Raw genomic sequence first — 15,771 nt, 5'->3', positions numbered from 1 at the left:
AGCATACAAAACTACCTCAGTGCACCAAATTTTAAAACAGCTGGAACAAAGTTTAAAAGATTGAAAACTGTAACAAAAACAGTAATAGTAGTAGTGGTGATAATGGTAAAAATGAGCAGTAGTGGTCGTTATGGTGCTGGTGGTAGCAGTACTAACAGTAATGCTAGTAATAGCTTTTGTTGCGGGGAGGGGGGATTTTCTGGTTTACTATTTTTATATTTAGTGCAAGTATCTATAATATCAGAATAAGATACAAATAAGAATTGTCGACTATGTTGAACTTGCAATAATAACAACGAAAACAAAAACTAATACAAAATAAACTCGAGTATGATGACAATGATAAAACTTACGGATAGATATGTTTCTTATTCATTTAAAAAAAAATTTTTTTACACTAATTCATACACGTACATAAACCAGCAACGTGGAATGAATCGTATTTTAAATTTTTAACAGCAGCCCGAAGTTTGTTTATCTGTTTAAATCTTAGTCAGAATCAAAGGCAGGTTCAATAAAGTTACTTTGTGCAGCCGAAGTTATACACCAAAATATATATATATATATTCCACGAATTTCACTTCCCTGCTTCAAAACAATATTGTGTTTGTGTGTGGAGTGGTTTGTGTGGTTTTAAGAAGTCCGCATCCTACACATCGTTTCTAGTTCGGTTCCACTGCGCGATACCTTGGATTGGACAATACTTAAGTGGATCTGGAAACTGAAAAAAGCCCGTCACACACACACACACACACACATATATATATATATCTGTTTGTCAGTCCTTGTGTTTGTACCCCCACCACCGCTTGACAACCGATGCTGATGTGTTTACGTCCCTTTAACTTAGCGCCTCGGCAAAATTGGCCGATAGAATAAATACCGAACTTTAAAAATACTGGTGTCGATTTATTCCACTAAACTATGACAACTGACTATGTGTATGTGTGTGTGTGTGTGTATGTGTATATATATATATATATATATATATATATAAATCGACACCAGTATTATATATATATATCGACACCAGTATTATATATATATATATATATATATATAAATCGACACCAGTATTATATATATATATATAGGGGGGGGGTGTACTCGCATAGCAAGTGATTTGATCTGAGATCGTGTGCTGAAACGAAAACAATTGCAGCGTGGAAGGTGTTTGTAAGCCATTTAAGAAACACACAAAAGCCGTTCGATTCACTTCAACATTTAAGTTTAATTTGTCAAAATATTTTCGTCGCTAAAATCCGCGACCTGTTCACTGACAAAAATCTGTGCTGCATCTCAGTGAACAGGTCGCGGATTTTAGCGACGAAAATATTTTGACAAATTAAACTTAAATGTTGAAGTGAATCGAACGGCTTTTGTGTGTTTCTTAAATGGCTTACAAACACCTTCAACGCGCCAATTGTATTTGTATTTGTGTGTGTGTATATATATATATATACACACATACACGCATATATACATACATACACGCGCACATATTCACTATACACACGCACCACTTCCACAATCAACACACCGGCTGACGAAAGCAAAGGTATATAATTTTTAAAGGGAACTTAAAAGAACTAACGTAACTCTACAGTTCGTATACATTTTAGGTGTGTTTAGTGCTTCAATAACCGACATCAAGAGACATTCCACAGCTGAGAATTAAATACCTCAATAGAATGCAGCTGGGGAGTTCCAAGCAAAGCTAGATAAATAAGTGAAAAATGAACAAAGATAGCAACTTCAAAAAAGTAACGATAATTAAACGAACAGCGTGTGTGTGTGTGTATATATGTGTATATATGTGTGTGTATATATATATATATATATATATATATATTATATATATATACGACTAGCGTGTATGTATGTAACATATATACACACATACATACAAGCGTGTGTGCGTATATATATGTATATAGGCCTAGAGAGAGGCCTAGGAGTGGCTGTGTGAACCACATGTTTCCGGGTTCAGTCCCACTGCGTGACACCTTGGGCAAAAGTGTCTTCTACTATAGCCTCGGGCCGACCAAAGCCTTGTAAGTGGATTTGGTAGTCGGAAACTGAAAGAAGCCCGTTGTATATATATATATATGTGAGTCTATGTCCCCCCACCCCCGACGTCGCTTGACAACTGATGCTGGTGTGTTTACGTCCCCGTCACTTAGCGGTTCGGCAAAAGAGACCGATAGAATAAGTACTAGGCTTACAAAGAATAAGTGATTTGCTCGACTAAAGGCCTCAGTCAAATGACTGAAACAAGTAAAAGAGCATATATATATATATATATACATACATACATACGACTAGTGTGTGTGTGTGAGAGAGCGGGAGAGAGAGAGACATGTGTATGTGTGTATTCATATATATATATGTGTATTCCCTAAGAAGTTTTCGATATTTTATTAATATACTTCTTAAAAGTTACGTACAACCTTTCTAATGTGGTTCTTGCGTATATACATACTGTTGATATATACAGTATTTTTATCGTTCTTTCCTTTTCACCTCACTTTCCATTGCCACTCCACCTATGGAACTTACTGTATCGTTTCGCTCTGTCAGTAATTACAGTTATGTGAATATATATAATAAACGTTCATACAAACAACATACCTAGGTTATTTTATACACATATATCCAGACATACGTATACACACTTCATGTATAACAGAAATCACTCAGAGAAAAAGACTATGCCCATGACCTTGTAGCCGATTCCCACATTGTCGACATTCATGCGATTGATGTTCAATGTACGTTACAATGAAAAAGAGCAACAATTTAACTGAATGAGCTAATTATAATAAGTTGGAAAAATTGATTAATGGTTTTCAATATATAAAGAATAATTTAATTACCATGTTAAACAATCACAACAGTCTGTAGTGATACAAATAGGTTTATATACACGCACGCAATATACACACGTTACGTTACATACATACATTACACACATACATTACACACACACACATTACACACATACATTACACACACACACACATTACATACATACACACATACATACATGCATACATAACATACATACATTACATGCATACATTACATTAATTATATACATACGCACATGCATACACACATACAAACATATCGATACAGGCATACATGTACATTTATTTACACATACCCCACTCTCTCTCGGTGCATATTTCGCACCCCTGAAGGTTACAACTTACTGGTGAGTGTGTGTGTATATACTATACACGTGTAATTTTGCGGATATGTACATGTGTGAGTTATATTTATAATTGTACGTTTGTCCCCTAAACAAAGTAATTCGATAGTCTTCAGTAAAATAGGCTGGAAATAGATAAATAAATACATTCGGATTCGATACGATCGGCGAAAACACACGCGCGCGCGCGCGAGGTGATGTTACAGCATGGCCGCAGGAGAATGACTGAAACAAGCTAGAGTAGAATGAATGAGTTACATTTTCAACATCGTATATTCCTACATGTTTGTGTTGTGAGTAAAATATGTGTGCTTATTATGTATAAGTGTATATAATGAGTGATTGAATAAATAAATAAATAAATAAAAATTACCTTTTCTCTTAAATAATGATGATCTTTGTTGTTGATTAATTTAAAAAAAAAAAGAAAAAGAAAATATAATCAACAGTTTTCGTTTTGTTGTAAACAGTACATTTTAGCAGCAGCGAAACAGCCAAGTGCTACATTTGCGATCCTCCATCCATCCCATCCGCCTTCCACCACCACCATTTCTACCAACAAACAACAACAACAACAACAACAACAACAAAGAGATACACACATCTGATGCTAAATTTAGCTTTTACAGTTTGGTAGGCCAGGCTGTTACCAGATAGCCACAACATACTCCCTTCACTGAAATTCTCTTTCTTTCCCGTTCTTCTTTCTTCCTAGGTTCTCATTCCTATTACCCTTCCTTTTTCTTTCTTTCTCTTTCTCTCACTATCTACCAATCAATCTGTAAGTCTATAATATTCATCCATCCATCCATCCAGTTAGCTGTCTCACAAAGTTTATATATTTGTCTATTTTTGCATCTTTTCTTTCCCCTCTCCCTAATTATCAAGCTTCTCTCTCTCTCGTATACTATCAATTCATATAATTTGTCTACGTCTATCTGAATTATACCATCCATCTAACGTCTGAACTGCCTCTACCTTATCTATCATCATCTATGTCTATTTGATCTGTCCACGTCTATCTCAGACGGCCTACCTTCGTTTATCCGTCCATCGTTCTATCTATATCTACCTTCCGATTACAACCAGCATAGATATTATATGAGGTCATTCACTGGAAGTCATACGCTATTATTTCGTACAGTGGAATTTCAATCTTGTGATTCAGTAACCCCCAAGCCTTTCACTTATAACACACATAAAAATAAGTTGTTCCATTCGTTGTTTCATACTCTTTACTCTTACTTGTTTCAGTCATTTGACTGCGGCCATGCTGGAGCACCGCCTTTAGTCGAGCAACTCGACCCCGGGACTTATTCTTTTTGTAAGCCCAGTACTTATTCTATCGGTCTCTTTTTGCCGAACCGCTAAGTGACGGGGACCTAAACACACCAGCATCGGTTGTCAAGCAATGCTAGGGGTACAAACACACACACACACATATATATATACATATATACATATATACGACAGGCTTCTTTCAGTTTCCGTCTACCAAATCCACTCAGAAGGCATTGGTCGGCCCGGGGCTATAGCAGAAGACACTTGCCCAAGATGCCACGCAGTGGGATTGAACCCGGAACCATGTGGTTGGTTAGCAAGCTACTTACCACACAGCCACTCCTGCGCCTATTTTAATTTTTTCTTTTACATTTGGTCGATGTGGTCATCCCCTATCCCCTCACAATTCACAAAAATGTCCCAACTATTTCGGTGGACCTAAAAACTCCGAATGATAAGCACGAGTGTGTATTTGTTTTATTTCCCACGATTATTCAAACATTTTGGGGAAGAGCGGTGGTGGTGGTGGCGGTGGTGGTTGGGAGAAATAATTCAAACGATAACATTTTTACTTCATATCATCATCGTAATTGTCATGAGTTCGCGTAACGGTATCAACTGTTGCATTTATTGTTTTTTCGTTACACTCACCCCTTCCTCATTATATAGATTACACATATACACACGATGTCTGATAAATGTTTCGTGTGTTGCCATGTAACTTCGGGATTTCTGTGGGGGGGGGGGTTTCATTTTTTTCCCTCCCCTATGTTGCTATGTCGCTTTGGATTTATAAATAAGACAATACCAAGGTTAGAAAGAGCACGCCTTTCATCAGAAAGTTAGGGAGATATAAATATATATGTGATCAAAACAGTTTGATTCTAAGTCTATTTAAGTTTCAAACCTTTAAGTTTTCATCCATACATGTCACTCCCAATAAGTGTGTTGAATGCCCATCTTTCGTTTGTCCACCCATTCATGTGTTTGTGTGTTTATTTACATGTATCTATATAATTATATTCAGGGAGCAAGGGCGAAAACGACCTATCTCCATCGTGCTTCAAAATGCCAAGGCACTCAAATACTGACTACCTGATAAAGATCATTACATATTCTTTCTTTCTCTCTCTCTGTATTGTATGTATGTATTGTATGTATGTATGTATGTATGTATGTATGTATGTATGTATGTATGTATGTATATATATATATATATATATATATATATATATATATATATATATATATAGAGAGAGAGAGAGAGAGAGAGAGGAGAAACAAAAGACGAAGACAGGTGGTGTACAAAACAAACAGATGTATTAGTATAACGCTCAAAATAGAAAAAGTCTTTTACGTTTCGAGCCTACGCTCTTCTACAGAAAGGGACGCAGAAAAAAAAAGGAGAGAAAAAAAATGTGTGGCTAACGATCTATCTATATAAATACATACATACATATATATATACACACATATATATATATATATATATATATATATATATATATATATATATATAATATATATATATATTTTTTATTTTTTATTTTATTTTATCAAGTTTCAGCTCACGAACTGTGACCATGCTGGGGCACCGCCATTTGGTGTTGCTACATAATATTACTTTACGATTGCTTTTAGGAATTGACATTTGTGCATGAGAGAGTGTGATGCAGCTGCCCCCATCTGCACCTCCTGCCGTGAAGTTGGTTCATCTGGGACACCTGACAGGAAGAGGTCCAACTCTATTTTGAAGACACCTACATCCACCCCTTGCAGGTCTCTCGGGTCTTTCGGGAGGATATTGAAGAGCTGTGGACCTCTGAAACTCAGGCTATTGCCGTATCTTGTTCTACATCTTGATGTCAAATTTCTATCTAGCCCCCCCCCCCGTATACTCGAACCCTATCTTTCTGATCATACCCAGAGAACTGCATGCGGTGCATGAAGTTCTGTATATGTTTTTTCGTTTCATAGGGTTCGCATAGTGGGGACACATTGTTCATTATTCTAACTAAGTCTCCTATCAGTATGTTAATTTTCATGTTGTGTGACAAAGCCGAGTTCTTGTGAACAACATATTTTGAAGTTACGGGTTTCATGTAATAGGAATGGAGGAGCTGCACTCTATTGTTCACAGTCTCTAACCAAAGTTCAGTATCATGTACAGGAAGTTTATTGTTGGGGTGCTTAGTGGGGTAATCTATAGCTACCTTGATACTTTGGTGGATGGAGTTAGCTATTTGCTAGATGCTCTCCATTACGTTCTTCTCGGTTTCCACATTACTGTCATTAGAGTTAGTCCTAACTATGATATTCATGTCATCTACATATCTACTGTAGAGTAGAAGAGTTGTGGACTGTTCTGCTAACATTTGTTTAAGTTTTCTGTCCCACCAGGTCATGAATAGGCCAGCCACATCTGCAGCTATACCTACACCGATGGCTGCACCTTGAACCTGCATGTATAGTTTTTTGTTAAACTTTACTACGTGGTTCTTCATGGTGGTTTTTACACTGGCCCCTATTGCATATGCAATCATTTCTTTCACCTGATTGTTGTTCTCAAGGTTTTGGGTGGGTGAGGTCCAACCACTCCAGCGCTCAGTGGTGCTTTTCTTCACTGATGGTGGGTGGTCTTCCCCTCTGTGACCTGATGGGGCAGAACTTGACATCCGTATCTTATCCAAGCACCCAAAAGACCCAACACTCAGACAAATACGGGAGTAATTTGCAGAACTATACATACCAAAACGAGGACTTTTGAAAAATAACTGCAAGTGTAATAGTTCGATTTCGTGCGGACGTTCCCGTGTATAGTTCTGCAATTTATATTTGTATGGACGGTCACACTGAAGATCTACGGACGAATTGCGTAAGTAAAAATCACGTAATCTGTTAATAGTGAAACATGTATGTGAATAATCTATATTTTTGTTATTTTTCATTTGTCTTGCTCGCTTACGTTCTGGTGTTTGCTAAATTTTTCTTGAGAACATTCCTTAGTGGTAAGAGACTCTAGCAGATCTACTTCTCATATGTGTGTGTGTGTGTGTGTGTATATATATATATATGTGTGTGTGTTTATGTATATAAATGTGTATATGTTTCTTTTCTTTATTCTTGTTTCAGCTCAGAGCTGCGGCCATGCTGATGCACCGCCGTTTGAATATATGTATATATAAATATATAAATGTATATAAATATATAAATGTATATAAATATATGTAACTATATAAATGTATATAAATATATATATGTATATAGATAAATATGTAAATGTATATAGATAAATATATACATGTATATATAAATATATAAATGTATATATGTATATATAAATATATACATGTATATATAAATATATATATAAATGTGTGTATATATATATATATATATATATTTAGGGCTATGCACGGAAACAACACACACACACACGGGCCTCCTTCAGTTATCATCTATCAGATCCACTCACAAGGCTTTTGTCAACCAGGTGCTATACAAGATGACACCCAAAATGCCATGCATTGAGACTGAACCCGGAACAATGTGGCTGGGAGGCAAATTTTTTACCGCTTTTTTACTCCTTACGAAAAATGTTTAACTTTGTTGTTTTCCATGAACTTCATTGTATCATATTTTACCTACAAATTTTTTTGAGTTGCGGAAGTAAATGGACTTCTCACCCGCATACTTGTATGTACATTTTGCGTGGCTGTGTGGTAAGTAGCTTGTTTACCAACCACATGGTTCCGGGTTCAGTCCCACTGCGTGGCACCTTGGGCAAATGTCTTCTACTATAGCCTCGGGCCAACCAAAGCCTTGTGAGTGGATTTGGTAGACGGAAACTGAAAGAAGCCTGACGTATATATGTATATATATATATATATATATATATATATATATATGCGTGTGTGTGTTTGTGTGTCAGTGTTTGTCCTCCTAGCATTGCTTGACAACCGATGCTGGTGTGTTTATGTCCCCGTTACTTAGCGGTTCGGCAAAAGAGACCGATAGAGTAAGTACTGGGCTTACAAAAGAATAAGTCCCGGGGTCGAATTGCTCGATTAAAGGCGGTGCTCATGCATGGCCGCAGTCAAATGACTGAAACAAGTAAAAGAGTAAAAGAGTATACAAGGCAATCTTCCAGCATAGTCTTAACCAAAATGATTAAATACGTGTGCATGCATGAATTTTGATACACAACTGATTTTGATAAAAGTGTATAAAAGTTTTTTGTATGGATTTTTTTTTTGTTTGTTTGTTTGCAGAGAAGGAAGAGAAGAGATATAGAGAGAGACAGGGGAGGGATCTGTAAGACAAATATCTTGAAACATATGTATCTAGTGCATGTTAGAAAAACTGTTACTGCAGCTGTTATTCTTTTTCCTCTCCTCCAACTACCATCACAAATAATGCTTGCACAGAAATAATAAAAGGAGCCTCTACAGTCACTCAACCAGTTAGAAATAATACCTAAATTGCCCATAAATCACGTCACTATTTACTTAAACTAGGCAGGTCATTCATGTAGTCTCAGATATGCTAAGTTTGTGAATAAAACTGGTTGGCTGGTTGACTGGAATGCCTTTGATCATTTGGTCTACTGGGCCAATGCTGGCCTGGGTCTCACCAACTACAACAAGGTGTGTTGAGCCAATGAAGAAGCTTACAAATATTCAATGAACCTAGTACAAATAGAAAATTTTTCAAAGTCGGGTACTTATTCTTTGCACCTCTTTAGTTGAACCACTAAGTTACAGGAATTAAACAAACTAGTGTCAGTTGTCAAGCAGGGTGGAGCACAAACACATGCAAACAGACAAACACAGAAAGACAGACAGATAGGCTTCCACACATACCCATCTCCCAAATTCACTCTCAAGGAATCATTCAGCCTGGGTCTATAGAAGAAGACACCTGCCCAAAGTGGGAGGTTCTTAAGCACACAGCCATTAAAACTTTTATCTATTCTAATTTAGAATTTATCTGGAAAACTGCAAAAGCAATTACTTAAGTTCATGTCTTGAGAAATGAATGTGTTTAACCTTTCTGTTATTATATTTCTGTGAAACTACACTGCTTTTGTTTCAATTTTGAAACAATTATGAAGAATTTAGTAAGATAACTTTGTCATTATTAAACTTATGCTTGGAACATAAATTAACGATAAATTTTGATGGACGGTTATAAATTAAACTACTTTTAAATAAGTTTGTATTACACAAACCAGAAGTGGTCTCAAAAAGGTTGGATTCAAAAGGATGAATACTTTTTCACTATGTTTAACCCTTTTGTTACCAACCCGGCTGAAACCGGTCTGGCTCTGAGTACAAATGTCTTGTTTTCATAAGTGTTGAATTAAAATCTTCCACCAAACCTTAGTCGCAATTAATGTTCCTAACGCTAGCTGAATGATAACTAAGTTGTTTTACTAAATTCTTTCTTATATTTAAAGTAATTGAAAGAAACACAGAGCATCTCAAAATAAATACAGTAATGAAAGGGTTAAGATAGAGATATGTCCAGAAAACTCTTGCTGCTGTTGCTGCAACTGCTGTGTTGTATGCATATTTGTCCCTAAAACTTCCACTGTTAATACTGTATTGTAATAGAGTAGAAATACATATTTGAAATCACACTATAACAAAGATAAAATCATACTATAGGCAGAACCTATCACTGTGAGAGTGATGGTCTAATGCCAAGTCTAAAAATGGCCAAATGATGTATATAACAGTGGTACCCCCCACCCTACATCTCCATCAGGAGTTGAGGGTTCATGGCATGGAATGGAATAACAGAGACAAGTTTTTATGTCCACAAAACTACTGTTACTCTTTTGTACATTAAAGAGGGAGAGTCATCTTTGAAATATATCACCACAATTGCTAATATTTCTTCTGTTTAAAGTAGGCATCAATAAGCCAGCTTGTTTTTTGTATCATTTATTACAAATCCTATTGTTACATTATTATTATTATTACTACTTCAACTACCACCAATCAAAATTTAATTGCTTCAGACAAGGAAGTTAACACACACTATATCTTCCCAGTTCAACAGATTAGTCATTCTTTGTTACAAATTAAGCTTTGTACTTGATTATCATATGGATGTGTATGTGTTTTTTGTGGGTTTATATGTGGATCAGTGTGCCTACACACCCATGTGCATGTGTGTGTGAAAATGTACATATGCTTGAAGTCCCAAAAGTACTAAATATACAAACAGAACAATTGTTAGTGTTAAACTTTGCAAATTTTTGCTTAATTACCAAGGCTCTGGCAATTCCAATCAGCACAGATTTACATTACAGTGGCAACAGAATTATTTCAGTACTGTAATAATTGCTCTATTTTTGTATTGACTACTTTCGTAATTTTTTTCTGATTAGCCAAGATTTATGAAATTTGGAGTAACAGACCAACCTTGGCACTATAACAGAGTGTGTGTGTGTGCGCGTGTACATGAGCATATGCATAAAGACATGGCTGTTTTTTTCCCTGACTATATATTATTATTAATATAGGGTGTCTAATTATGGTTCTCTATGTCCTGAGCTCAAATCCCAGAGAGGTCAGTATCATTCAGCAAAGTAATTCTAGAACAGAGTGGCATAAACAACATCATCCTGGAATACTGAGAGTACAAATTCCATTGGGTCAGACACATTGAAAGGTTCGCAAAAGGTGGATCTATGCTATAGTCAAGCAGTAACCAAGGGAACTGCAGAAACTAGTGAGAGGGCAAGACAGTGGAAAGATGACAGTTAAAAAATTGGGGCACAAATGGAAGAGGTCAAAAAAAAGAGGACACTGAGAGCACATTAGAACCTTGTGATATACAAGGACATGTGATGGTCAGGTCAAGAGAGCAATTTTGAATCACCACTGTCACCCACCCCCATTTTGTAGTAAGGTCTCTTTACCTCATTTCTAAAAGAAATTCTAATCCTCATATTGGACATCCTTTGGTGTCAATGGCTTGATAAAATGCACCCTGTGCTTGTAAAGTGGTTGGTGACAAGAAGGACAGCTAGCTATAAAAAAAAACCATGCTGAAAATGAAACGAGAACAATGTTGTCCCCACAAGCTCACTCCTAGAATAACCCATCCATCTCATGCCATCACAGAAAACAAATTTATAGTTGAATATATACATGAAAACATCAATTCTAGTTATATGTACTTAATCATATAACAAATACTACATACAATTTAATAACATTTCTGATGACACTAATGTAAATATGAAGTTGTTTTACCACAAATATTGTGAACTTTCTTCCTTTCTTTCTCCCAACCAATCTCATAATGATGCCATTATTAAAAATGATATTTATAAATTGCGAGAGTATTAAATTTATAAGAATATACACCATTTATAAGGTTGACTAAACAACTGTGAAATAGGTGTGGTTCTTCTATAACTAGATTAATTATGACCATCAGATTAATATAGTTTTCTAAATAGTGTATACAGTGTAAAAGTTTTTACAATAGGTCAATAATCCAGGGCCTTAACCTAATTTTATGCTGTTTGATAACATAACACAAGTACCGCAAATCCTCGAGTATAGTCCGCCCTTAAGTATAATACGCAGGGGATTTTTAGGGGGCTGTATCTCTGAAAAACCTAAACCTTGTGTATAACATGCACCCCTTCTCTGAGTCATGTGTAATTAAGCCAGCAGCACCTAGTCGAACAAACACTTCTGTGCATGCATAATACAACAATGGTGATGTTCTTAACTGTTATATGAGAATGTAAATATGTTTGCAAATTGTTTTTGTTACGTTATTCTGTATTCTGAATACTTTTATTTTAATAAATGTTGCTTACTGCAAGTTATGGAGGATTCTTTTAGGACTTCATTGCTTTCAGGCTTAGCTTAATGTATTTTCGCACCCGACATCACAAAATGCATCTGAATAAACATTGGCGGACAGCAAATAGAGACTCGAACATTGCTTAGAAAATATTTTTCATATTTAGCCTTGTATATAGTACGCACTAGAGATTTTGACCTTTAAATCTTGAGAGAAAAATGTGGATTATACTCAAGGATTTATGGTATTGGTCTTATATCATTAGAAAATGACTAACGAGCGGTATTGGTAGATTACAAACATGGAACTAAGGCAGGTGTTAAGTTGGTAACCTAGAACATCCAGTCATCCTCATCATCATTTAACTTCCATTTTCTATACTGGCATGGCTTAGACAGTTTGACAGGAGCTGGTAAGGCCAAGGCCCACACTAGCTTCTATCATCTGTTCTGGCATGGTTTCTACAGCTGGATGTCCTTCTTAACATCAACTACTTTACAGAGTGCACTGAGTGCTTTTTACATGGCACCAGCAGCTGGGTAAATTACTGAAGTTGTCTTGGGCAGGTAATAAAGGATCTAGGATAGAGTTAGAAAGTTAGGGTTAGAGAGAATAAGGTGCTATTCTTTAATTCTTTTGTTTCAGTCAGTGGCCATGCTGGAGCACTTCTTTCAAAGGTTTTAATCAAACACCCATCCTAAGGCTTCTTTTTTTAAGCCTAGTACTTATTCTATCAGTCTCTTTTGGCAAACCACTAGGATAAAGGGACATAAACACGCTAACACCAGTTGTCAAGCGGTGATGGGGGGGAGCAAACACAAAGACACAAGCACATATATATGTATATATATTATATATAATATATATATATATATGCATATATGGGTACAGGACATCATAAACCAAAAACAACATGGCATATGAAAACAAAAGCGTTGAATACATACATAAATGAGAGAAACAAATGGAAAACAGGACAAATAACAAAGAATGACCCTTCATCAGTTGTCTGCTTTCCATCTACTCCTCATTTCGAGCATTGAACAATATATATATATATATATATGATGGGCTTCTTTCAGTTTCCATCTATCAAATCCACTCAGAAGACTTTGGTTGGCCCGAGGCTATAGGAGAAAACTCTTACCCAAGGTGCTACACAGTGTGACTGAATACGGAACCAAGTGGTTGGGAAGCAAGTTTCTTACCACGCAACTAAGTCTAATATTTTTACAACTAGATGGTACTACAGTTAGTATTAATCATTGATGTGCAAAGATGTCATTTTAGACTAATGCAAACCTCGATGCGCATTTTTCAAGGGTGCAGCACAATGACAGCAGTGATAAGGTTCATACTTACACCTATATAAGTTACTGCATAGGGCAATGTTTTAAATGACACACAAATACATACTGCATCTTGCACACACAAACATAAATGAAGCTTCTATGTGGTCACTCAACATGCAAGAAATAGCAGCCAAACTTAAGTAATAGCTCGCCATCTTCAACAACAAACAAAAACTGATACAGACATTGGCCAATGTAGGCTTGGAATATAGCATTGTCTAAAAATAATAAGAGATGGTCATGGCAGAAATGCTTTAATCACAAGACTGCTTGATGGGAGTTAACCTGTGACCAATCATCACCAATAGTCACTTATAAGGACTTAAAATATTTGAGAGTGAGAGTGACACTAGTCTCTTTCAGCCTTTACAATCCGACTTCAATATGCCACAATACTATTTTTCCTCTCTTTTATCCTGCCTCTAAGTCTTCTCTTTGTTGCACTCTTACCTTGTACCTCTAAACTGAACCCAGTGCTTTTACTCATATCTGGTGTATTTGTATGCACATATGCATTAATGCACACATACTCTTTCTTCCGTTACAGTTACCTCCCTCCCTCCCTCCTCTGTATGTGTGTGAGAGAGAGAGATAGAGCAAGCACATGCCATGCAATGTAATACAGAACATAAATGTTCTCTCCTTGAAATTAACTGCTCCCTAACTGCTGCAGTAACAACTAAACACTTTCAGCATGCAGTGGGATTGATACTATTTTGGTTAATTTTTAACAGATTAAGAAAACAAGAGAACAAAAAAAAGGGATAATAGGGGTGGTGTGAGTGAAAGAGTGAGTAGGGGAGAGGTATGAGAGAATAGGAATGGGTGATAAAGAGAACAGAAGTGGAGGGGGGGGGTAAGAGAAATGAAGAGAAAAGTAGATAAGACATGCAGAGGTAACATAGAAAATGACAGAGAGAGGGAGTGTGGAATAGATAGAATAAATGGACAGAGAAAGACAGTGGTGAAATCAGAGAGAGAGAGAGCAAGATTCAGGACAAGAGAAAAAAGGAGAGGGGACTGGGACAGAAGAGAGAGAGAGGACTGGGACAGAAAGAGAGAGGACAGAGAGAGAGAAGACTGAGAAGAGAGAGAGAGAGGACCAAGAGAGAGGGAGAGAGGACTGAGACAGAAAAGAGAGAGGTTGAGGAGGACAGGGAGTTAGAACAAAGAGAGAGTGACTCAAAGTACTATTTCTCCCTTTGATCAATTAAAATTTGAAAAGTTTTGGGCTTTTTAGTTGCAACACTTAAATTTTTACCAAGCTTGGTAAAAGTAAATCTAATTCCTTTTATATGACATATAAAAGTTTAGAGCTAGATAATACTAAAAGTATCATTAATAATTAAAATTACATCAACTGAATTATCTAATCTTTGGCATGGTGTGTTAATAAAATAAGTCACTAAAAGCACAGCTCTATCTTCACAATCACAAATCCAAACAATACATATCTTTTTAATTACAAAAAAATATTTTTGTCGTCATCTTTATAATTTTGCCAACTTCTGGGATCTACAAAAGTACTATTATCTGGCAGAATCATTAGCTTGCCAGGCAAAATGCTTAGTGGCATTTCGTTTTGTCTCATTCTGAGTTCAATCTCTGCTAAGGTCAACTTTGCCTTTCATCCTTTCAGGGTTAATGAAATAAGAACCACTGAAACAGTGGAGTTGATGTAACCGACTAGTCCCCTCCCAATAAATTTCAGGCTTTGTGCCTTTAGTAGAAAGGATTCTCCATCAATTCCTAGGGATATCACAGGAAGGAATTTTATTCCGAAATATTATCAGACTATGGATAGTTAAATTACAACAGGTAATATAGCCCATTGTTTGTATTATAGTGCATTGTTGTACCATTCGAAACATTTTATTCTTTATTATTATTATTAATAACCCAATGGTATTCAAACTTATCTTGCATTGTCCCTCATTTGCAAAAATTTATTGTGAACCTTTTTTGAGCACCAGGCCCACTGCAGCAACAAGAAAACAAAATGAAGTTTGAATTCATTTAATTTGTTTCTCTTTGCCATCATGTTAGACGAGTGTCTTACCTGAGACAGTAATTTGTTTGTTTCTTTTCAAT

At 36.1% G+C, this 15,771-nt stretch overlaps 1 protein-coding gene across 3 annotated transcripts in view; it reads right to left on the bottom strand.

Moving 5' to 3' along the window:
* The window catches only part of LOC115222550 (signal-induced proliferation-associated 1-like protein 2), a 174,831-nt gene that overhangs the window by 131,153 nt on the left and 27,907 nt on the right, over positions 1–15,771 (bottom strand). The window contains exon 1 of one of the 3 annotated variants that reach the window (XM_029792813.2): positions 3,588–3,747. The exons of the other annotated variants lie outside the window; for them this stretch is intronic. The gene's annotated coding sequence lies outside the window, so the exon portion shown is untranslated. Of the gene's footprint in view, positions 1–3,587; positions 3,748–15,771 lie in introns of those variants that run through there. 3 annotated transcript variants of the gene reach the window in all.

This window comes from Octopus sinensis, linkage group LG20 (genome assembly GCF_006345805.1).
Source record: "Octopus sinensis linkage group LG20, ASM634580v1, whole genome shotgun sequence".
Classification (NCBI taxonomy): domain Eukaryota; kingdom Metazoa; phylum Mollusca; class Cephalopoda; order Octopoda; family Octopodidae; genus Octopus; species Octopus sinensis.
This window is presented reverse-complemented; position numbering and strand designations above follow the sequence as displayed.